Raw genomic sequence first — 23,333 nt, 5'->3', positions numbered from 1 at the left:
TGACATATTGAAAGCTTGTTCCTGTTGGATAATGACTCATAATGTGAATTAAGTCATTTCAACCACAATTAATGTCAAGCAATGCAGTAGCCGGAATATGAATCATATTTAATGTTAGAGTTGATTTCTAAACTCTGGCCTGGTTGACAGATGTTTAGAGGGCCACCCATCTTATTTTGAACAGGGACCAACTTCTGGGAGTTAAAACAATTAAGGTGGCATGGAGAGAGACCAAGGCTAACTCTTAGGAGAGGCGAGTGGGGTCAGTGGTCCTCAATAAGTCCACAGAGTGAAACACCAAGGATTGCACTTAGACAGTTATAAAAGTAAGCTGAACAAAAGGGAAACACTTAAAGCACAGAGGTAACGAATGAGTAGTAGAACTGTCACACAAAAAGGGAGGTCCCCTCAATGAACAAATTCAGAATGTCATTTCTGCACTGTTTTGTAAGTCGGGGGGGGGCGGGGGGGGGGGAAGTTAGGAGAGGGTTCCTAAGGACGTGTAGATTGGTCCAAACAGTAGATGAGAGTATTCTAGCGAATTTAACTGTCCTCAGCATTGAGTGCTTGCACGAACAAGCTGTTGCAAAGCAAAGTATGTAAATATTTCAAAGGTTGGTCAAACTTAAGGGAGGGGAGACAGGGCTTCAGGTAAGTACTACTGGAACTCACCCCCCGTACTCTGGTTTTTCTTGGGGCTTAGTAGGTCTTCAGAGGTTTGCCAGAGGTTGCGTTTCCTGACGTTTCTCCTGGACATTGATGTCCAGGAGTTGCAAGTTCGAGTGATTCCCTGGTCAGCCACAGATGCCGGTGCAATGTGTCTCAGTTAAAGAATGCAGCTCACTCTGGCGCAGGCCGCCTCTCAGCATACAAAAGAATGCGGGAAAACCATTTCTGGGACGGTCAGCATTGCAGAGCGACAGCAGAGGACACAGTTCACGGTCGAAGTCAGCTTCTTATCTTATGCTCCTTGGATGTTGGCGCACTGAAATGTAGCAGAAACTACCTCTGCAGGACAAGCTGGCAGTCCCCAAAGTTCCTAGATCGAACACAGAACCACGATGCTTCGATCGCAGTAGCCCAATTTCATAGTTGGTCAGCCCACTGGTTGGCCCAGGGACCTTTCTGAAGACTTAATTTGGCTTGTGCACCAGGAGGAGAGGGGACCAGTTGTTCCGATCAGTCCAGAGGGTAGGAGCAGCAACATGGGTATTCTGGGATCAGCAGCTCGATGGGTCTTTACCAGGAGCAAGAGTTGGTCACCACCCTCATCAGGCATCCTTCACAGGCTCTTCTTTCTGTCTTCACAGCTGCACATGATACCTAGCTCTTCTGATCTGCTGGAATGGCTGCCGGACACCTCTACTTATCCCAAAGGCAGGTGAGTCCTCAGACTTAGGCTTCCGATGGCAAGACCTGTCCCACACATGCACACCATCAGCATGCAAAAGACATTCAGGCACCAGTATGTGGATTTGGACCAGACAGTCCCCACCCATTTCCTGGAAACCCACACCGAAGCACTTTACTAGCCCATGAAAAGCCATGCTCTTAGGAAAGTTCCAAACCTTGTTGGGGTCCCAGCCCCTTCTTTGGTGGTCAGTGGTTTTCTCTTTCCCACTATGAAGAGGAAGATGTCCTCTTCTGCTCTTTTAGGACTGATTCTCCATACTCTTGCTTGGTGGTCAGATGTATAGAAGGCCAACCTAGTATATTGACCGGGACAACTCTGGGAGCTGTAGCCAAACCTGTTCGAGGTAGGTGGACGAGTGGTCTAAGTCAAGTCTCAAGAAGTGGTGAGCTTGTAAGGGATCCACAATGAGCACATTGGGAAATAGTCAAGAAACACACTTCGACAATCCGGTATATAAATATTTCTTTACTTCTGGCTATACAACAGTGAGAAATTACTAACAGGCAAAACTATCCCACAACACTAACAATCGATACATATATACAATCGCTGGAGTGGGGCACAATACATATCAAACCCCTGGAAAGGAAGGTACAGTTTAGTATAAGCACTACAGGTCCACAGAAATACAATCCTAGCTTCAGAAGTCCATCCCTAAAATGTACAGGGCATTGTGCCCAGCGGTTAATCAAAGTTCCATACAGTTTTGTGAAGCTGGAAAAAATGAATGGAGGGTCCCAGGGGTCCAATTAGTTCAAAGTGTTGGGGGACAGGTTATTCTAACTAACAAACGTGTCCCCAACGTTTGGGGTGCTTGTGTGAACAAGCATTGGCAAAGCCAGACTATTTCAAAAGTTTTTATAAAAGTTATCAAAACATTTAAGAGGGAGTTAGAGGTTCAGGTAAGTATAGTTACAACTCACCCCCCATAGTCTGATTCTTTGTAGGACTTGGCAGGTTTGCTGAAGGTCGTAGGTAATTTTTCCCACCGTCCGCCTCGGCCCTTGATCCCAAGGGTTGCAGGTTCGAGCAACTAATCCTGTTACAAGGACTTCTTTTGCATTTTTCAACAGGAACTCGATGCAGGGCCCCTCTCAGGACAAGACTGAATGCAGGTAAGCAGTTTTGGATGGCCACTGAGGCACATCAACGCCACAGGATTCACTTGCTGTTGTCCGCCTTTGCCTCCTATCTCATGTCCCCTTGATGCTAGGCTCACAAACATTCACAGAGTTAAGTCTTCTGGCACAAGCTGAGGATTCCCAAGTGCCAGGCCTGAACTCGGAACGGCGACGTCTGCAGCACAGTAGCCCAAACTATGAGCTGGTCAGCAACTGGGTGGCCCAGGGGCCACTTCCGAAGGCTCTTCTTCGTAGGACTCAAAGCTGACGTTGAGAATGGATGCTTCCCCCCCCCCCCCCCCACTCCAAGGGTATTAAATTTATGTATGAGGCTTGTGGAATCTGCTTAGATCACATGCTGTGCATATGCCGACATCTAGTGGAAGCTGCAGAGTATTACAGTTGTTGTTTTTGAAACTTGAAAAGGGACGTCGACAGGGCGTGCCTGTAATACTATCCCTAGTGTGACGTCCACTGTATCCATGATCACTCACGCGTCTAGGTCCCTCGGATTGTTTTTTTCCACCATGCTAGACTGATGCGTATAGCGGAGTTCCTTTCAGCACTAAGCCATTAACTTTTCACAATTAACAATAGTATTTCTTTCTATCCTTTCACCGACCTCCGAAACACCACGCCGGTGAAGACTGAAAGACTGCCCGTCAGAGACCAATGTGACGGACCGTTCGGCCTTGGAAGGCCGCCCTGGGCCTCAGCCCAGACAGTAGCGAGAGAGGGGGGGGGCATTTTAGAATGCATATCATCCCCTTCCTACACTTAGTTCGTCCAGCTGCCATAACCTATAATTATGGAAAATAACAGTTTAAATTTTGCCCCAAGTGAAACCGAAAATTCCTGTGGTGGACAAACACTTAGTTTGTAATTTGTGTCTTCCAAGAGACCACATCGAAACGTCTTGACGAGCGTGCAGGCTCTTCAAGCCGAAGGGCCGCTCCACGAAGCGCTGGGCCCACTACGCCAGGCAACTCGAGGCCATGGAGGTAGAGGGAACCTTTAGCGATGGCAGCGACGCAGTACTTTCCGACGGCAGAGTAGCTTCAGCTACTCAAGCGCAGGTCCCCAACCCCATAGGACAGGCTGATGGCCATTTTGTGGGGATTACACCTGGCGGCGGCAGCGCTACAAAAGCACACACCACCAAGCACATAAGCCCTAGTCGAGATTCGACACATGAGTCGAGTGCTCAACACATGAGTCGAGTGCTCGACACCGTTGGACATCCAGAGAAAGGTCCACTGAGTCCCGGTCTTCCTGGGCAATCTCGATCAAGACCGCCGCACAACAGTGTTCAACCGTCCATGGACGGCAAGGGTGTCGCTCGCAAAACTCCCTCCCATCGATCGTCCGCGGACAAAGCCTCGTCTCCCACATCCGAAACTTGACGCTCGATGACGGATAAAGGGGCAGACCCCAAAAAGTCTGTAAAACACTCCTCTGGGACCCAGGGTGTGGGAAACATCACAAAAGACCCCTAAGCCCCTCATAGGGACAAGAGCCCTCCTATGGAGAAGACACCGCATAAGGAAAAGCCTATATTATCCAAGTCCATAGAAAAACCTAAGGATTCTAGGCCTAAAGTAATGCCTCCTTCTAATGAGACTTGGGTCTTACCCCTCAATCTATGGTGATACCAAGCTCCAAGGAATGGTCTTCCCAAGATATTGATAGAGTAATGCGAAGAATGACCTTCATGGCCAATTTCCACTCCACTCCTCCCACCACAGCCGCTTCCGGCTCTCAAGCCTCTTCCTTACCTACTCAACCCCCTTCTAAGAGGTCTCGCTCTAAAGTTCCCTTACAAAGTATGGTTATAGATATATATGACCCTGAATTAGACCAAGATCATCTCCCCTTTGTGGAGGCATCTGACCCTCAACTTATTGAGGGGGGATACAGATGAACCTTATTATGGGGATGATGAGGACCCAGAGGCTAACATGTACTCCATAGACTCCCCTCTTAATCAGGACACTCCAGTTGTCGATTCCCTGTGGATAATCAACCCCTCCTCAATGAAGTATCAGCCAAGGCGGCGGAACACTTCCAAATTGACACACAGGAGGTATAGGAGGATGGAGACTTCGCAGAACAAACCCTGGGTGACAAAAAGACAGTGGTACAGTTTATCCCGCTACTAAAATCAGTGCAAAGCAGGATACAGCCATCCTTGGAAGCACCCAATCTCACACAGGCTGTTAACCCGCACGTGGAGAAATTATTCAGGCCTGCACCCTCGGACCCTTTATATATTAGAGGCCAACTAAATCTAGACTCCTTAGTTGTCGCCACAACTAAAGAGTGCAGGCACACCCCTTGCTTCCTCCGAGGCTCCACCTGATAAGGAGAGCAAAAATCTATGCCATGGGCAGAAAGGTTGCCTCCTCTGCGGCCTAGCAAACCAGCATAGCCAAAAACGCAACACTCTTGGCTAGTTATAATTGCCATAAGTGGGAAGACATTTCTGCTTTACTTTCATCTGCCCCCGAGCCACTCAGATCACAACTAGCCCAGGTGGCAGCAGATGGATGGGCCATATCTACCGGTCTCCTTAAATCAAATTTCGATGCAGCGGACAATGCCGGAAGAGTCATTGCAGAGGGGACTGTTATAAAGAGGCATGCATGGCTGCGCCAGTCAGGCTTTAGGCCAGAAACCCAAGCCACTCTAATAAACATGCCAGTGGAACTGAACGTGCTCTTCGATAAGGCTGTGCAAGACGCACTTAAAACAGCAAAGGACGAGTATAACACTCTAAAATCTTTAGGTCAACTCACTAACAAGCCTACTGGTCAGAGAGGTAACAGAAATTTTTGCCGTTTTCAAGGCCAAGATTCTCTGAGGATCCAGCTACAATCAGAGCCAAGGCTCCTCCCTGGGAAGTAATCAAGGACAAGCCTTCCAAGGCTATCCCAGAGGACAATGCAGAGGTCGTGGTCAGGGCAGAGGCCTGGCTCAAGGGGGCACTCCACCTCAGAGCAAGGGACATTCCGCTCCAGGTGCCCTCCCATGCTTCTCCAGTAGGAGGACGCATTTCCAACTTTACCCACACATGGGAGGGAATCACCTCAGACAGATGGGTGCTGTCCATGGTAGCCGGGGGCTACTGTGTAGAACTATTTTGTCCTTAGAACCACCCCTACGACAGAAAATCCACTCAGAAGAACATCAGCGGATCCCTCTAGAAGAGAGAACTACACTTCTATTAAAAGAGGCCATAGAAGTGGTTCCGGCCAAACAGGTAAACAAGGGTATTCATTCAACTTACTTCCTTGTGCCAAAGAAAGATCTGACAATGTGCCTTGTATTAGATTTACGCCCTGCAAAGTATGTCAAGCCACAAAAATTCTGCATGACTATGCTACAAGAGGTAATCCCGCTACTAAAAAAGGGGATTACATGGCAACACTGGATATGAAAGATCCCTATTTTCATATTTCAATGTTCCCAGCGCACAGAAGATTCTTGCGTTTCAAGATGGCGAACAAGCACTACCAATTCAAGGTGCTTCCCATTGGAATAGCCTTGGCTCCAAGTGTATTCACATAGATACTGTTGGTAGTGGCAGTGCACCTGCGCAGGGAGGCAATCCCAGTGTAACCTTACCTGGACGACTTGCTCATTACAGGGGAATCACCTCTGATTTGCAGACAAAACATCCAAAGAACAGTCAACTTCCTCTTTCAATTGGACTTCTCCATCAACGAGAAAAAAATGGAGCCTAGTGCCAAGCACTTCAAAACAGTTCCTTGGAGCTGTCCTAAACACAGAGGAAGGATTGGTCTTTCCTTCAGTGGAAAGAGTAAAAAATGTATTACTGTAAATACCACATTATCAGGCCGGTCACCAGATAAGGGTGCGCAAAGCAATGCGTTTAATAGGCATGATGGCATCTTGCATTTACCTGGTTCCTCACGCGCTCCTGTGGTGCATGCGTTCCATACAGGAGTGGTTGACGAAACAGTGGTCTCAGGAAAGCGGTCAGTGAGACGATCTAGTGGTCGTTTCGCCAACTCTTTTACAAAATCTTCGCTGGTGGACAAGAGAAAAACTAACGAAAGGAAAACCTTTCTATGACCCAGAGATACAGGCAGTGGTCAAAACGGGCGCCTCACTGGCGGGTGGGGGGGGGTGGATCACTACCTTCACAATTCAGCTCATGGTCTGGGGTCTCACACTGCAGCTCATAACCACATCAATGTGCTGGAACTTCTGGCAGTATTCAAAGCCCTTCAGGCATTCAAACCCCATTTAACAAACCTGTCCGTGCAGATCCTAACAGACAGCACTAGAGCAATGTTTTAGATCAACAAGCAGGTGGGTACACGTTCTCCAAATCTGTCCAGACTTGCACAAAGACTCTGGAGATGGGCACTCAGACGGAAAATGTTCCTGTCATCACAACATGTTCCAGGGGAACTCAACGCTCTAGCACTCATTGAGCAGAGATCCCCTACCAAAGGAACACAAGTGACGTCTACACAAAGGAGTCGTAGAACACCTCTTCTCTCAATGACGTTTCCCAACTATAGACCTATTCGCCACAAGCGAAAACCGTCAATGCCCAGACTTTACATCCAGGTTCCCCCAGCCAGGCTCCAAGGGGAACGCCCCATGGATGAGCTGGTCGGGGAAATTTGCTTACGCTCGCCCCCCCACTCCTCCCTCCCTCCCCCCGTCCCTCCCCAACTCCTCTCATGAGGAAGGTGGTGAACAAGTTACACAAGGAACCGATGACGCTTATCCTAGTTGCTCCTATGAGAGCAAGACAACCATGGTATCCACATCTGCGCAAACTGGCGATGTGCGATCCCATCAAACTCCTGTGCCAGTACAACCTGCTCACCCAGCATGAAGGACTAACAGTGCATCCACAGCCGCACTCGGTGAAATTGGCAGCATGGCTCCTGAGGTCATAGAGTTTGGGCATCTCAATCTACCGCAGAGATGCATGGATATGTTAATGTTAAAGGACATTTGTACCGCACACTATCACCACCAGAGTGCTCCCTTGACGCTCTGGCGGCTCTGAAACAGGAGGGGAGGTTGAGTTAGTGGGAGGAAGCAGGAAAAGTGCACGAGGGCAGTGATGTGCTGTTGGCGGCCTCAGCCCGGTGGGTCCGTTGGCTGGGTCTGGGGTAGTCATGTACTGTTGTGCAAGGCTATGTGTGTTTTTGTTTTGTTGTTGCAGTGTAGTGAGGTTTGTGCGGTTTGTTGTGCTGTAGGTTTTGGTTGTGTTTGGTTTGGAGTTTGAGAGGTGTATGCAGAAAGAGAAATAGTTAGTAGGGGTTGGTTAGTTTGCGTCTCTATCCTGAATTGAAGCGCTCTGTTTGCGTAGTCTCTCCTGTTGCGGCTCTGTCCTGAACTGGGTCTGATTAGCCTACAGGTTCCTTACTCCTCTAGCCCCCGCCTCTGACATGCTCTCTCATAGCTCCCCTTATCTTCCATTCATACTTCTGTGGCCATTGCACCTGCCAATGACAACCTCTCAGGTAGTGGGGCGTTTGCCAATATCTCGATAATTCCACACCCATATGGTACCTGGCGGTAGTTAATTAAGGGGCGGGCGAAAGTGTTGGTGGGATTGTCTGGGGCAGTTGACTCAGTCTCCGTGCGTATCGCCTGTGTTCCAGTCTAGCCAGTGTCACCCGTCCAGGTGCCGTGGTACTCTCTCAGGTCCGGGATGTCCATGTCTTTTTGGTTTAGTCATCCTTTTCCAGTTTTGGTTTCCTGGTTTAATCTGTGGTGTTGTAGAGCCAGGCTTTTAGTGATTTCCTGAATTTTAGGTGATCTTCAGTGTTTATTTCTTTTGGGATGTTGTTCTAGGTTTTTGCAGCTAAGTGGTAGAAGGAGGTACCTCCAAGTTTTTTCTTATGGTATGGTTTGAGTTCCAGGTGAATTTCGTTGCTTGATCGGAGGGGTCTCGTTGGTTTGTAGACTGTTATTTTCTTTTGTAGGAATTCTGCTCCTTGTCCGCTGATTGTGCGTTATGCACATTGTTTTGAAGGTGATACGATGTTTTACTGGGAGCCATTGTAATGTTTTTAGGGCTGGAGTGATGTGGTCTCTTCTGGATAGTTTGAGGAGTAGTCTTGCTGCTGCATTTTGGATCTGTTGCAGTTTAAGGAGGTATTCTGGTATTCCGAGGTAGAGGCTGTTTGCATAGCCGATTTAAGACATGAATAGGGCGACGATAGTGAGTGTTTTGTGCGCAAAGGAGAGGAAAAGTAAATTCCTCTTGCCGTGCGGAGGAGGAAAAAGCATTTCTTCACTGTTGCATTTATTTGTGGGTCCAGGGTTAGGTTGTTGTCCATTAGGACTCCCAGATTTTTTACTACCTTCGATGGTGTTGGTACGTTTCCCATTTCTGTTGACCATGGGATGGTGGTTTCGTTCTCTTGGTCTTTGGATACGATCATGATTTCTGTCTTTCCTGGGTTGATTTTCAGGTTGTTGGCATCCATCCAGTTGAAGACTTCTTTTAGACAGTCGGTTAGGGTTGGATGGTCGGTATCGGTGTCTTTGATTTTGTAGGTGATCTGAGTGTCATCTGCATAGTTGTAACATGTAATGTATTTTTTGAAGATTCTGATGACTGGAGTCTGATAGATGTTGAAATATAGTGGAGATAGTGAGGATCCTTGTGGTACTCCGCAATCATTGACTCGTGGAGTGGATTTGAAAGGTTTTATCCATGCGGTCTCTGTTCTGTCTGCTAGGAATGATTTGGTCCAGCGTAGTGCTGTCTGTTATGCCTATGTCTTCTAGTCTTTTGGTCAGGGTGTCGTGGCTAACTGTGTCAAAGGCTGCAGAGAGGTCGAGCAGAATAAGGGCTTAGGTAGTGTTTGAGTCTGCGTTAGTTTTGAGGTCGTCCCAGATGGATAGTAGTGCTGTTTCCGTTCCTCTCGCTGGTCTGAAACCAATTTGGGCTTGGTCCAGCAGATGGTATTTTTCTGCGTGTTCTTGGGTTAGTTTATATACATGGGTTTCTATAAGTTTGGCTGGGTAGGGGATGTTGGAGATCGGCCTGTAGTTGGAAAGGTCATCTACGCCACCACTTGTGTTTAAGAGTGACTTGATGTATGCTGATTTGAAGATCTTTGGTACAGTCCTTGTTGAAAGTGATAGATTTAGAAGGTTTCTGTAGTGTTCAGCTGGTGATCCTTGCGCGAGGATTGATTTGTAGATGTCTGGGGGACATGGGTCTATGGGTGATCCCGCTTTCTTGCTTCGTTTAACCAGCATTGCGAATGCCTCTGCACATATTTCAGGAAAGCTTCGGAGTTTGAGTTGTGGTTCCGAGTTGGGTTCGTTGGGTTGTATGTTGTGGTTGGTTGGTCGCTTTTGTATGGTTTGACGGATGTCATTGATTTTGTTTTTTTTGTGATCTATTGATCTGTCAGGTCGTTGCATAGGTTTTCTGAGGGGGTTGGGGTGTTATCAAGGCCTGGTGGGTTTCTCATTTCTTCAATGATGTTAAACATGTCTTTTTATGTGTTGGTGGCATTATTGATTCTGTCATCGTACTGTCTTATCTTTGCCTTTTGAATTTCCTTCTTGTATGCACGGATTTGTTTCTGGTACAGTGTTTTTTTTCCCTGGGTTATATTCTTTCCTCCATTCCAATTCCATCTTTCTGTTTTCCTTTTTCATGTCGTTTAATTGTGGGGTGAACCATTTTGCCATTGCTCTTTTTTTTGATTGGGTGAACGGTTTTTCTGGGGCGATCTTGTCTATAGTATCAGCGATCCATTTGTGCAGTATCTCTGCTTTTCCGTCTAGGTAAGCTAGCTCCAGTTCTGTAGTTGAGGGTTTTGTTAATTCCAGTTGTTCGCATAGGTTTAAATCGACCCTCCCAGGTCCAACTGGGGTCTTTCCTCTCTGACATCTTTTTCTCTACCTGTGGTGTCCCCCAGGGTTCTAACCTCTCTCCGTGGCTGTTCAACCAGTGTCTGGAACTTCTCGCCCACCGCATCGCCGCTCTCTGACCCAGCTTTCAGTGCTATGCGGATGATACCGAGCTCATTTTCAGGCTACCCTCGGCCTCCTCTCCTCCTTCCCTTATCTCTGACTGTTTCTGCTATCCAGGAATGGTGTGCCGCCAACGACCTCTGGCTTAATGCCAGTAAGACTGAGACTCTACTCATCGGCAAACCCACTCCCTCCTTCCCTGCAGCTCTCTGTCCGGCCTCTCTTGGCCCTGTTCCTGCTCCTACCTGCAAGGCAAAAAACCTCGGGGTCATCTTCGACTCCATACCTTCTCTCCTCACATATCCGACGTCTCTAAGAAGTCGCACTACCAACTACACCTCCTCAGAGGTATCCTTCCTTTCCTCTCCTTCCCCCAGAAGCTCACTGTCTCTAGAGCCCTGGTTCTCTCGAAGCTGGACTACTGTAACAGCCTCTATCTAAATCTGCCCGCCTCTACTCGCCGCCCTTTGCAACTCATCCAGAACAGGACTGCAAGACTTGTCCTTGGCCTCAAGCCCAGGGACCGTATCTCTCCAGGACTGAAATCACTGCACTGGCTCCCAGTGACTGCGAGGATCAAGTTCAAAACCCTCTGCATTGTCCACAAGGCTGTCTGGGGCCTTGGGCCAAAATACCTTCAACTCTCTCTTCCTAAATATCTTCCTTCTCGTGCTCTTCGCTCATCCGCCTCCACTCCCTCAGGGTCAGCTGCTTCTCCAAACGAGTTGGGGGCAGATCTCTCTCCGCTGCAGGGGCCTCCCTCTGGAACAGCCTTCCTTCCTCCCTGAAACTTGAGGAGAACCATCTCCGGTTCCGGAAGCACCTCAAAACCTTCCTCTTTGCCTGCGCTTTCTCTCCCCCTCTCCCCTGCTAAAATTACTGAAACTGCACTGAATCTGCAACTGGGCCACTCCACGTTCTCGGTCCTTGGCCCAGCCACTCTCCCCTGCACTGCCTCCCTGGCAACCTCTGCACTGCGGAACTGTCTGTATCCCTGCAGCCCCCCTTCCCAGCACTTGTCTGCACTTACCTCGCACTTGCCACCAGCTGGCCCTTGTTATTTATCCTGTATGCTATAACCATGTACTGCACTGTTCCCTCTACCTTCCCCCCCCTGCACTTTTCCCTTCCCTTCTACCCTTGCACGATCTGAATGACACCTGGCCTAGTGGGATCGTTGTCTGTCTCCCTTTGTTCCCCCCCCCGCCCCGTCGCGCCTTGAAACACTTGTGTATAGGCGCGTTACAAATGCCATGTCATATCATATCATATATATCACACAGGTTGCTTTCTTTGACGTGTTTCCAGTTTCTTTTGGTGGTGGTTTTGAGTTTTGGATGTTGGATATCTTGAAAGAATCAAGAAAACCAAACACTAGGCACTGTTACTTTAACAAATGGCGAAGATTCGTAATCTGGTCCCAGACTAAGCAGATCAACCCCATAGAATGTACTCCATCCAACATTCTAACTTATATGCTCCACTTACTAGATGCAGTGTTAGTGTTTTACTCCCTAACTGTCCACCTAGCGGCTTTGTCAGCCTACACCACTTCCATAATAAGGTCTCATGGTGGAAAGTACCGGTCATCAAAGCATATATGGAAGGGGTAAAGAGAATCCACCCTCCAATTTCTAACCCACCGCCAGGTTGGGACCTCAATGTGGAACTCGCTAAGCTCATGGGACCCTCTTTCGAGCCTATGCACAAGTCTAGTTTCAAACACCTGACTAATGAGACTTCCTTCTTAGTGGCTATCACTTCCATAAGAAGGGTTAGTAAAATCCAAGCATCGTCAGTGCAGGATCCTTTCTTTGTTGTACATAAGGACAAGCTGGTTTTACGTACTCGCCCTTGGTTCTCGCCTAAATTCATCTCCAAATTTGAGCTACTAGCTTTCTTCCAGGAGCCCAAAAGCTCTGCTGAGGTAAAACTCCACAGACCTCTACTACGTATACAAGACCAGACCACTAAGAAAAACAGATCAATTGTTTCTCTATAGCGCCAGGCAGAGATGGTGATCGCATCTATAAGAACGCAATCTATAAGTGGATAGTCGGATGTATCCAACTGTGCTATTCCCTATTACATAAAACGCTGCCTTTTACGCCCAGGGCTCTCACACCGAGAGGTACTGGGGCCACTCTGCCATTCATTGCAAATGTTCCCTTAGACCGTATTTGCAAGGCAGCTACATGGAGCTCTGTTCATACTTTTGCTTAGCACTACTGCATTGACATCCATTCCAAGACAGATACCCAAGTGCGTCAAGCGGTTCTACGACATATATTCGCTCATGAACCTGCTCACAACCAACTACCTTCTTCCACTGCTCGGTAATCTATGCACAGCATGTGATCTAAGCAGATTCCACAAGCCTCAGAAGAGATACATTACTCACCATAATAGTATTTCTGATGCTTGTATCTGCTTAGATTCTCATGCTGTGCATAGGCTGACATCTAGTGGAAGCTGCAGAGTATTAGTTTGTTTTTCGAAACTCAAAGGGGCGTTGAACTAGGGCATGCCAGTATAACTATCCCTAGTGTGACGTCCACTCTACCCATGATCCCTCACGCGTGTAGTTAGATTTTTTTCCGCCACACTTGTCGGAAGCATAGTTGCGGAGTTCCCTGGCTTTTAGCCATTTATCATAAATTTAACAAAAAATCCCCGTTTCTCAAATCCCACGTTGAGAATCCGAAGATCGACGCCGGTACTTGGAGAACGAACATCCGTCGAGAGTACGCAACATACTTTGGGCCTCAGAAGGCCTCTGCCTCGACCCTGCAAGTAGTGAGAGTGGGGGGTGGACATACTCACACTAGTTTATTTTCCTACATATACTCGCCCGCTGCCAGATATTAACATATAGAGAGTGCTCCATTTAAATTCTGCCCCAAGTGCAACCGTAAGTTCCCTTGGGTAGATAAGCATAACACCTGTAATCTGTGTCTTCCTAGGGACCACCCCGAGGCAAATTGTAGAGCTTGTAATCTCTTCAAAGCCAAGACCCATAAGGACCACTCCACCAAACTTTGGGCCCACTACGCCAGGCAACTCGAGGCCATGGACGCTGTGGGTTCCTTCAGTGATGGCAGCAACACCGCCTTATCGGACGGCGAGGGCACAGGGGTGTTGTTAGTCACCCATGCGCAAGCCCCTGACCTCGGAGGACTGTCTGGTGAGGCAGTTATGGGGACAACACCCGGCGGCAAGAGCGCTACCCACACACCTTCATCTAAACACTCACCCCACCCGAGATTCGACACGTGTGTCGAGTGATCGGCAGAAAAAGGCACAGAGAGAGCAGTCCGCAGAATCGGTGTCCTCTGGGCGTTCCAGGTCACGTTTGCCCCATGACACACAGCAACCGCCTACGATTGCTAAGAGTGCCACATTACCTAAAGTTACAGAGGTATGGTCGTCAGAAGACGAATCAGACCTCTACCCCCAAGCAGCACGTTCAAAGTCGACTCCGGCAGTTTGTTAGACGTCTGCCTCCGAGATTCAACGTTCCTCCAAGACTCCAGAATCTCGCGAACCCAGCTCCGAATCTCAACGGCAGGCATCGAAAGATTCAGGAAAAGCCAAAGAGTCAGGAAAACATGCCTCTACACATGGGGAAGGGGAGAAACAACAGAAAAAAAGCCTCAACACCAGGTTCAGAAGAAGAAACGCTCCAAATCTTTAGAGAAGTCCAAGGCTCCTGACCCGGTCACTAGGCCAAAAGTTGTCCCTCCCACTCCCCAGGATATGGGAATAGAAGAGGAACCACAGCAGGAAAGGGTCATTCCCAGTTTCAAGGAATGGAGCTCGGAAGACATCGATGGAGTGATGAGGAGAATGTCTTTTATGGTAGATTTTTACGAAAAAGACCCTGATTACTTCCAGAGCTATCGGAATACCCCTGCTACCTCTGCCCCTTTGGGATCCAAAGACCCTCAACCTCCTACTAAGAGACTCCGTACTGAGACTCCAGTTCAGAGGCTGATTTCAGACCTATTCACTATTGAACCTTACCAGCAGTATGGTGAGGATCCAGAAATACAAACACTGGACGACCAAGCAGGGGCAGACTATTATGGAGACGATGAGGACCAGGATGAGGAGGAGGAAGACGAGGCAGAGGCCTATAGTCTCGACTCCCCTATTCCCAAGGACCCAACGGTGAATGACACCTGTGTATAATCAGCCCTTACTGAACGAGGTTTTAGCTAAGGCTGCAGCCCATTTCCAGATAGACACGCAGGGGGCCCAAGAAGAGAGGGACTTTGCAGAGCAATTTCTGGGGGATAAAAAATCCATTGCCCAAGCCATCTCGATTCTGAAGTCTATTCAACGCAGAATCGACCCTTCTCTGCTCACCCCTAATCTTACCCGGGCAGTTAACCCATGAATAGAGAAATTATTCAGGGCCGCCCCTTCCGACGCACTTTAATTAAGGGGTCAGCTAAAACCTGACTCATTAGTGGTTACAACCACCAGGAAAAGGGCGGGTACACCTCTAGCAAGGATAGCAAAACAAATATATGGGCTAGGAAGGAAAGTGGCTTCCACTTCCGTTTACCAAGCAAGAATTGCTAATACCACCACTCTGCTAGCAAGTTACAACCGTCACCAATGGGAACAGGTAGCTGCCCTCATTGCCTCCGCACCTGAACCTCTAAAGAGCCAGTTGGCCCAGATTGCGTCGGAAGATCGGTGTCCGGATGCATTCTCAAGGCTAACTTCGATGCAGCAGACAATGCAGGGCGGCTTATCACAGAGAGCACAGTAATCAAGAGACACGCTTGGCTGAGGCAGTCAGGGTTTAAACCCGAGACCCAAGCCACCCTCATTGACATGCCGCTGGAAACCAAATGTCTTGTTTGGAAAGGCTTTGGAGGAGGCGCTCAAAACGGCCAAGGACGAATATGACACTTTAAAGTCCCTTGACCAACTAACTAATAAACCCACTAACTAATAAACCCACAAACTAACGAGGGAATAATAATTTTCGTCGCTCTCGCAGCCAAAATTCCGAGAGAGGGTCCAATTACTTTCAAAGCCAAGGAACATCGTGGGGTGGCAACCAACAGGCTACCCAAGGTTTCGGCAGAGGTCAAAAGAGGGGCCGTGGTAGGGGAGAGGCAGCCCAGGTATAGGCGCTACGCCTCCCAACAAACAGTGACATTCCTCCCCATGCATCCCCAGTAGGGGGGCGCATTTCCACCTTCACCCACGCATGGAAAGAGATCACTTCGGACAGATGGGTGCTGTCCACAGTGTCTGCGGGATACTGTATTGAACTGTTGGAACGCCCCCGTGACCATCCTCCAAGACAAAAAATACACTCCTTGGAGCACCAAAAAATCCTCCTCGAGGATTTCTTCTTGCAAAGGAGGTCATTCTTCTTGCAAAGGACGTGATAGAACTCGTCCCGGGCAAACCGGTAATCAAGGGTATTTATTCAACTTACTTCCTTGTGCCAAAAAAAATCTAACAATGCGCCCAGTATTAGACTTACGCCCTGCAAACAAGTATGTCAAGCCTCAGAAATTTCGCATGACTACACTCCAAAAGGTAATCCCCCTACTAAACAGAGGAGATTACATGGCAACATTGGACATAAAAGATGCCTATTTACATATTTCCGTGTTCCCAGCGTACAGAAGGTTCTTGCGTTTCAAGGTAGACAGCCAGCACTACCAGTTCAAACTGCTGCCCTTTGGGATAGCCTCGGCTCCAAGGGTTTTCACCAAGGTACTGGCGGTGGTTTCCTCACCTATGCAGGGAGGCAATCCCAGTGTACCCTTACATGGACTACTGGCTCACCACAGGGGAAACCCCAGTAATTTGCAGATCCAACATTCAAAGAACAATCAACCTCCTCTTTCAATTGGGCTTCTCGATAAACGAGAAAAAATCAAGCCTTGTGCCAAGCACCTCCAAACAGTTCCCAGGAGCTGTCCTGGACACCAAAGAGGGATTGGTCTTTCCATCAGAGGAAAGAATTCAGAATCTGTTACTGCAAATTCCTCAATATCAGTCTGTTCGCCAGATAAGAGTGCGCAAAGCGATGTGTTTTCTAGGCATGATGGCATCATGCATTTACCTGGTTCTCCACGTGCGCCTGCGTTCCATGCAGGAATTTTTGCAAAACAGTGGTCTCAGGCAAGTGGTCAGTGGGACGATCTAGTTGTCATTTCGCCAACACTAGTACAGAGTCTTCGCTGGTGGACAAGAGAGAATCTTGCAAAGGGGAAACCCTTTTACGATCCAGAAATACAGGCCGTAGACACAACAGACACGTCCCTGTCAGGGTGGGGAGCACACCTCCTTCACCACACAGCTCACGGTCTCTGGTCTCGCATAGTTGCTCAGAATCACATCAACCTGCTAGAACTTCTGGCAGTCTTCAGAGCGCTTCGGGTGTTCGAACCCCACCTAATCAACCTGTCAGTGCAGATCCTAACAGACAGAACGACGGCAATGTTTTACATAAACAAACAGGGGGACACTCGTTCGCCAAATCTGTCCAAGCCTGCCCTGAAAATTTGGATATGGGCACTCGGACGGAACATTTACCTGTCGTCTCAACATGTTGCAGGGGATCTCTATTCACTAGCGGACGCTTTGAGCAGAGATCCCCTCCCAAAAGAACACGAATGGTGTCTACACGAAGAAGTAGTAGGAGATCTCTTCTCTCAGTGGGGTTTCCCCACTATAGACCTATTCGCCACAAACGAAAACGGACAACGCCCAGGATTCGCATCCAGGTTCCCCCAGCCAGGCTCCAGGGGGAACGCTCTATGGATAAACTGGTCAGGGATGTTGGCCTACCGGTTGCCACCAACCCCTCTTTATTTATTTTGTATCTGCTTATATTCACATGCGCCCGCACTTCCTCCCCTCGGAGATGCTTGTAGTCTTATCTATCTACTTGGATACTCTCTACTCGCGCTACTCCATGTCATAAAAAATACAATAAGGGTCCTACACGCGTGAGGGATCATGGATCATGGGTACAGTGGACTTCACACTAGGGATAGTATTATCGACACCCCTTTTCAAGTTTCGAAAAACAAACTGTGATACTCCACAGCTTTCATTAGATGTCGGCCTATGCACAGCATGTGAATCTAAGCAGATACAAGCATCAGAAATACTATAACGGTGAGTAATTATCATACATCATTTATTTTCAGAGGCTTGTGGAATCTGCTTAGATCACCATGGTCCTCCACGCGTCGAGGTCCCTCAGATGGATTTTTTTTCTGCCATCGTAGATGGACACACAATAGTGGAGTGCCTCTTTCGGCATATCGCCACTGATAATAATTAGAGCTAGATCTCTCTCTTACTAGCCTTTATTCACAGACTATTGAGATCATCTTCGACAATGACAATCGTTGAAGATTATTTTGCCCCACGCACTAGGGAGAGGTGGGAGGTCATTGAGAATGTATTTTCCCCTTTTCCTACATTACATCTGCCTAGCTGCCATTACATGTTATCATGCGGCCCCTTCTAAGTTCTGCCCAAGTTGCAGGAAAAAAATTCCCATGGGTCGACAAGCACCTGGTGTGCAATCTCGCGTCCCACGAGATCACGAGTGTCGAGCCTGTAGGCTCTTCAAACCAAAGACGAAGTACCGTAAGACTAAACGCTGGGCCTACCACGCCATGCAGGCCGAAGCCACCATGTACGTGGAAGGGACCTTCAGCGATGGTAGCGACGCCGTCATTTCGGACGGCGAAGGAGAGACGCTAGTTTCCCAAGCGCAATCCCCTGACCCCAACAGACAGGCCAGCGGCCCTGTTATGGGGGCTACTCCCAGCAGCACTGGTGCACTCACAACCCCTACCTCCACTAAACACACAAGCCAGGGCCGGGACTCAACGCGGTTGTCGAGTACAGTCCCAAACCCGATGTCTATGGAGAGGTCCACATGTTCACTCTCCTCTGGGCATTCGTGATCGCTACATGACGGGCTCCGATTGTCAGAAGACAGCACAGACGTTGTGCATAAATCCGCACCCGAATGCCACACTTCAGCTGACGAGGCATCAGGCCACTCCACGACCGAGGTTCGACGTTTGTCAAAATCGGATAAGGCCTCAGTGCAGTCGGGACTAGCCCACTTAGTGGAAAAACACATCCCTAAAGAGCTTAGGAAGGAGGAGGAGTCTAAGAAGTGCTCTTCCAAAATGCTTTATAAGGATAGATCACTCTCCCTATCCAAAGCCCAGCTTCACAGGGCTTCCCACACTCACAAGGGTTCTCAACCTCATGGGAAAGTTTCCTTACCAGACCAAGGTACTCCTCCTGAAAAGGACTTCTTAGTAGGCACTATAACACCTCAGGCTTCCACACTAGGCCCTTTGTACACCCAAAGCTCAGCCCAATGGACATGTGAAGGCATAGATAGGGTCATGAGGAGGATGACTATTAAGATAAATTATTTCAAGAAAAACCCTGAAGGTTTCCAAAGCATCCAAAACACTCCTCCTACTACAGCTGCCTCTGGATCTCAAGCCATTGCAAATGTCCCTACTTGTCAAACCCAAATACACGCTTGTTCAATGCTCCCGCTCGACGCATGCAGCCTATCTCGATGAGCCATTCCTCTCGTCCAGAGATCCAGGAACCTTGTTGACGTCCTACAATCAGGCTTCGGTTCACGCAGTTGGGAGGAGGTGTGGGGGGGATTAACATTTCTCAAAATTCCCTTTAGAGAAGGCCTCCATTTGTATTTCCCATTAGCCATCATTGTTACGTCTCACTGTTTTCCCGCACTTTTACATTTTGTCCATCTTGCAACCGAAAGTTTCCCTGAAAGGATAAACACACTACGTATGTAAACATCATCTCCCTCGCAACCATCCGGCATCTTTGTGCAGTGTGTTTAAGCTTTCAACTGAAAACCCTTAAAGACCAATGGTCGAAGTGCTGGGCAGCCTGCGTGATGCAAGCTGAAGCAACGTCAGAAAACCATGCTGGTGCGAAGAATAGACTGTCCTGGTGCCATAAGTGACGCTTTGGAGACATCCAACCAGGAAACAGAAGATTCCAACTTGGCTCTGAAAGGGACGTGTTACCCTCAGTGCTATGGAGGGTTCCTCTGGTGGCAGTGGTGCACACATTAAAGACACAGAGGAGCTAGGGGCGCAGATACACAGCACAAGCATAAACATACACGCTCGCCATACTTTTTGGCACACTTGTTGAAAGGTGGAAAAATGGTTGTGGAATCTAGCCCTTCATCAGGCAGCTCAGCGCCTCATAAATCCTCTGGGCCCTGTGCTCATTCAGAAAGAGACATACACTGAGCAAGACTGGTTAAACGCCTACCATTCCTTCGCAGGCACCTAACCAGTCAGCAAAGCCACCAAAACCGTCTATTTTGACGGCTATTGACACACCAAGGTCAGGATACACAGGAGCCACCTGCCAATTGTCAAAGGCACATCATAGAAAGTCAAACACACAGCAACAGGAGGAAATAGTCTTTTCTCTCCAGGACACCCCATACAATGGCCCTCTGTACTAGAGACGGATTCGAAAGTACCATGGATAAAATGGCTTAATTTCTAGATTTTTTAAAATATCACCCTATCAAACATAAATGTGTTTCCCAGGGAGAGAGGGAGCCTCTTTCCAAAATTCCTAGGGTATAACAAACTGACCACTGAGAAATCTGTAATTGATCTAGATGTCGATGAGGATGTCTTCTTAGATGACCCTGACAATCCAGATGATTATACTGTGCCATCCCCAGACGTGACAAGACCCTGTTTCAACCTCACCTATTCATGACCAGCTGCTCTATAACAACCTTCTTAAGAAGGCAGAAAAATTATTATTTTTTTTAATAGTCACGTGAGTCAACATCCTCAATGATAAGAAGCAGATGGGTCCATACATCCCATTATTACACTCTGTCAAAAGACGTCTTCTACCCTCACTTTCTACACCTGCTCTAACAAGAGCATTCAACTCACACATATAAAAGAGCTTTAAACCTGCGCCCACAGACCCTCTCTTCATTAAGGGTAACTTGAAACATGGTTCTTTAGTGGTGATTACCACCTGCAGAAGAGCTGGAATGCAACCAGCTACCTCTGAAATGCCACCAGATGAGGAAAGCAAGAGAATATATGCTTTTGTAAAGAATGTCTTAATTTTGGCTGGATTGCAAATGCATATTGCCAACTATACAACCCTTATGGCTAGCATCAATAGGGCCCATTGGGATCAGGTAAAAGAGTAGGTTAGTGGGATGCCAGAGCCTTAACGCTTGCAAATCCTGAAGACTCCGTGGGCAAGCAGACTGCAAATGCTATGATCAAGAGCTCACTTGACATAGCAGAAGAGAAGTTGTGGAGGGATCCTATATCAAACTGCACGCCTGTCTCCGGAATTCAGGGTTCAAACCCGAAACACAAGCCACGCTTATCAAAATGCTGATAGAAAATACTGTTCTGTTTGGCAAGACAGTGGGCGAGGCCCCAGAGACAGCTAAAAAGGAGCATGAGACTCTGAAAATCTTAGGAAGAATTGCTAATGAGTCCTTCATGCAGAGGGTCCTATGGGGAATCTACACACTTTTTGTGCGCAAGGATATGCAAAGAACATTTGCAGAGACTAGGCTATTCCTCAAGGGCGGGCACCAGCTCATGGTACACCAATCGTGGCCAACTGCCAACCTCTCAATCCTCCTTCCAGAGAAAATGTAGGCAAGACTTAGTAGGGGTAGTGGCCGCCAAACTGCCAGAGGTTTGGTTGCCCCCACTATACAGCAACTTGGTGCTCCATGTCCCATCCGATTCCACCCCTGTATGGGGTTGCATTTCTCAGTTCACCCACATATGGGAGGCAATAACAGACCAGTGGGTGCTAACTGTGAAAGACTAACATTGCGTGGAGCATCTGGAAATACTGCTCAATCATCCAAGACACAAGAAACGACTCCCAACTACTGCTCTCGAAGACCGAGAATTTCCTGACGAAAAAGGTTTGCATTCAGTCTAATTTGTATACCCACAATGCCTTGCTGATGTGGCTCAAAGCTGGTGGTGAACTTCCAGTGATGGCTACTAGGTGCCATTGTGGAATGTGACTTCACACAAATTGACTATTCTACATATATATATATATATATATGTATTATTTCTGAGGCTTGTGGAATATGCTTGGATCATATGCTATGCATAGGCCAACATCTAGTGGAAGCTGCAGAGTATTACGGTTGTTTTTGAAACTCTAAAAGGGACGTCGATGGGGCGTGCCAGTAATACCATCCCTAGTGTGACGTCCACTGCACCCATGGTCCTTCACGCGCCGAGGTCCCTCAGATAGTTTTTTTCCGCCATCATCGACGGACGCTAAATCACAGAGTTCCTGTTTAGCTAACACCATTGATTTTAAAATTTAATTAGTTACTCTTTCTATCCTTTAAACCACTGACCTTCGATGAACATCTTCGACGGCGGTGATAAGGACGAACGTCGGACAAAGACTGTGAAGTCTGGAGGGGGTGTCTGTACTTCCGCTCTCTATATGGTAAAGGAGAGGCACAGAGGACCCCCACCAAGATTCTCTATTATTGGTAACGTAGTCGAGCAATCAAGGCCTAGCTTCTCAGGAGGTGATGCAGGCTGGTTCTTAAGTACAGTGTAGTCCCCGGACCCCCACAAAGGAATGTCCACACACTGTATTACTCAAAACAGTCTTTATATAATTAATATTCAAAGGTATGTACACTATCACAATAACGCACTTTGTACTCGGAAATCAACAATGATAAATATATACAATTCTAAAGTGGTACCACCAAGGTTATCGAATCTCATTAAAGTGCATCAACTGTACGGTTAAAATGTCACACAGATCAATAACGAGGAAACCAGCAATAGAGATAGGAAGGAACGTAAGATGGTTGAAACAATAGGCAGAATGCTGGCCTATACTGATAGACACAGTTCTGTGCGGAGACCCCCCCCCCCCCACTCCCCCACCTGGGCAACCTGTAAAATAAAGATATATAGCACAAGCCCAGTCCATTTATTGTTCAATAGCCTTATTTCCTCGTATTAAGGTTTTACCCCCCCACCCCCAATGTACCTGGTGGAGTAGTGTTCTTCGAAGACGCGTCGAAGGGTCCTTCTTGAGTGACTCCCTTTAAAGCAGGAGCCACGGATCGTCAAGAGGCGTTGAAGATGGTGAACTTGTCGTCGACGGCGGTGATGAGAAGTTCAAGGGTGCCGAGACCCCGATGTTGATCCAGGCGGTGCTCGTCAACGACGTCCTGCAAGGATGAGGTGTGCGTGGCACCTCGGCGACGGATTGTTCAGGACCGCAAAGAGTTTCATAAGAACTGTGGCCCAACAAGGGCGTCGAGTCGTCGAAGTCTTTGTGGCCTTCGGGTGGCGGGAAACCCACCGGCGGATTATCCTCGGCGCGTTGGTCTTCCTCGACTTTCTCCGGCGGGACAAAGCGGTCGACGTTGCGGACAAGGGAGTCCTTGGATTCAAAATGTTCTTAGGCAAAGGAGCGGGCGGCTCCGGTTGTCGGCGGCACAGCGTAAAGTGGTCCCCACGGCTCGGCAACACAACTTCGATGGGCCTCCAGCGGTTACACAAACCTGCGAACCCTGGTCGACGGCAATGGACTTCGACAGCGGCGAAGTCCGGGTGCTTTGCTTCGTTCTCCTCAGCGGTCCCGTCTCGGGTCGGCAGCCTTACGAGGGTCTGACTTCCAGGGAGCTTCCGCGAAGGTTAGTGGTGCTCGATGGTCACTCGAGCACGGGAAGAGGGCGCCTTACC

The 23,333-nt window shown here is 48.2% G+C and overlaps 1 protein-coding gene across 6 annotated transcripts in view; it reads left to right on the top strand.

The window, feature by feature from the left end:
• The window catches only part of BPTF (bromodomain PHD finger transcription factor), a 2,119,711-nt gene that overhangs the window by 179,266 nt on the left and 1,917,112 nt on the right, over positions 1-23,333 (top strand). The gene's annotated exons all lie outside the window — the stretch shown is intronic.

This window comes from Ambystoma mexicanum, chromosome 3q (genome assembly GCF_040938575.1).
Source record: "Ambystoma mexicanum isolate Mex_15411 chromosome 3q, UKY_AmexF1_1, whole genome shotgun sequence".
Taxonomy (NCBI): domain Eukaryota; kingdom Metazoa; phylum Chordata; class Amphibia; order Caudata; family Ambystomatidae; genus Ambystoma; species Ambystoma mexicanum.
This window is presented reverse-complemented; position numbering and strand designations above follow the sequence as displayed.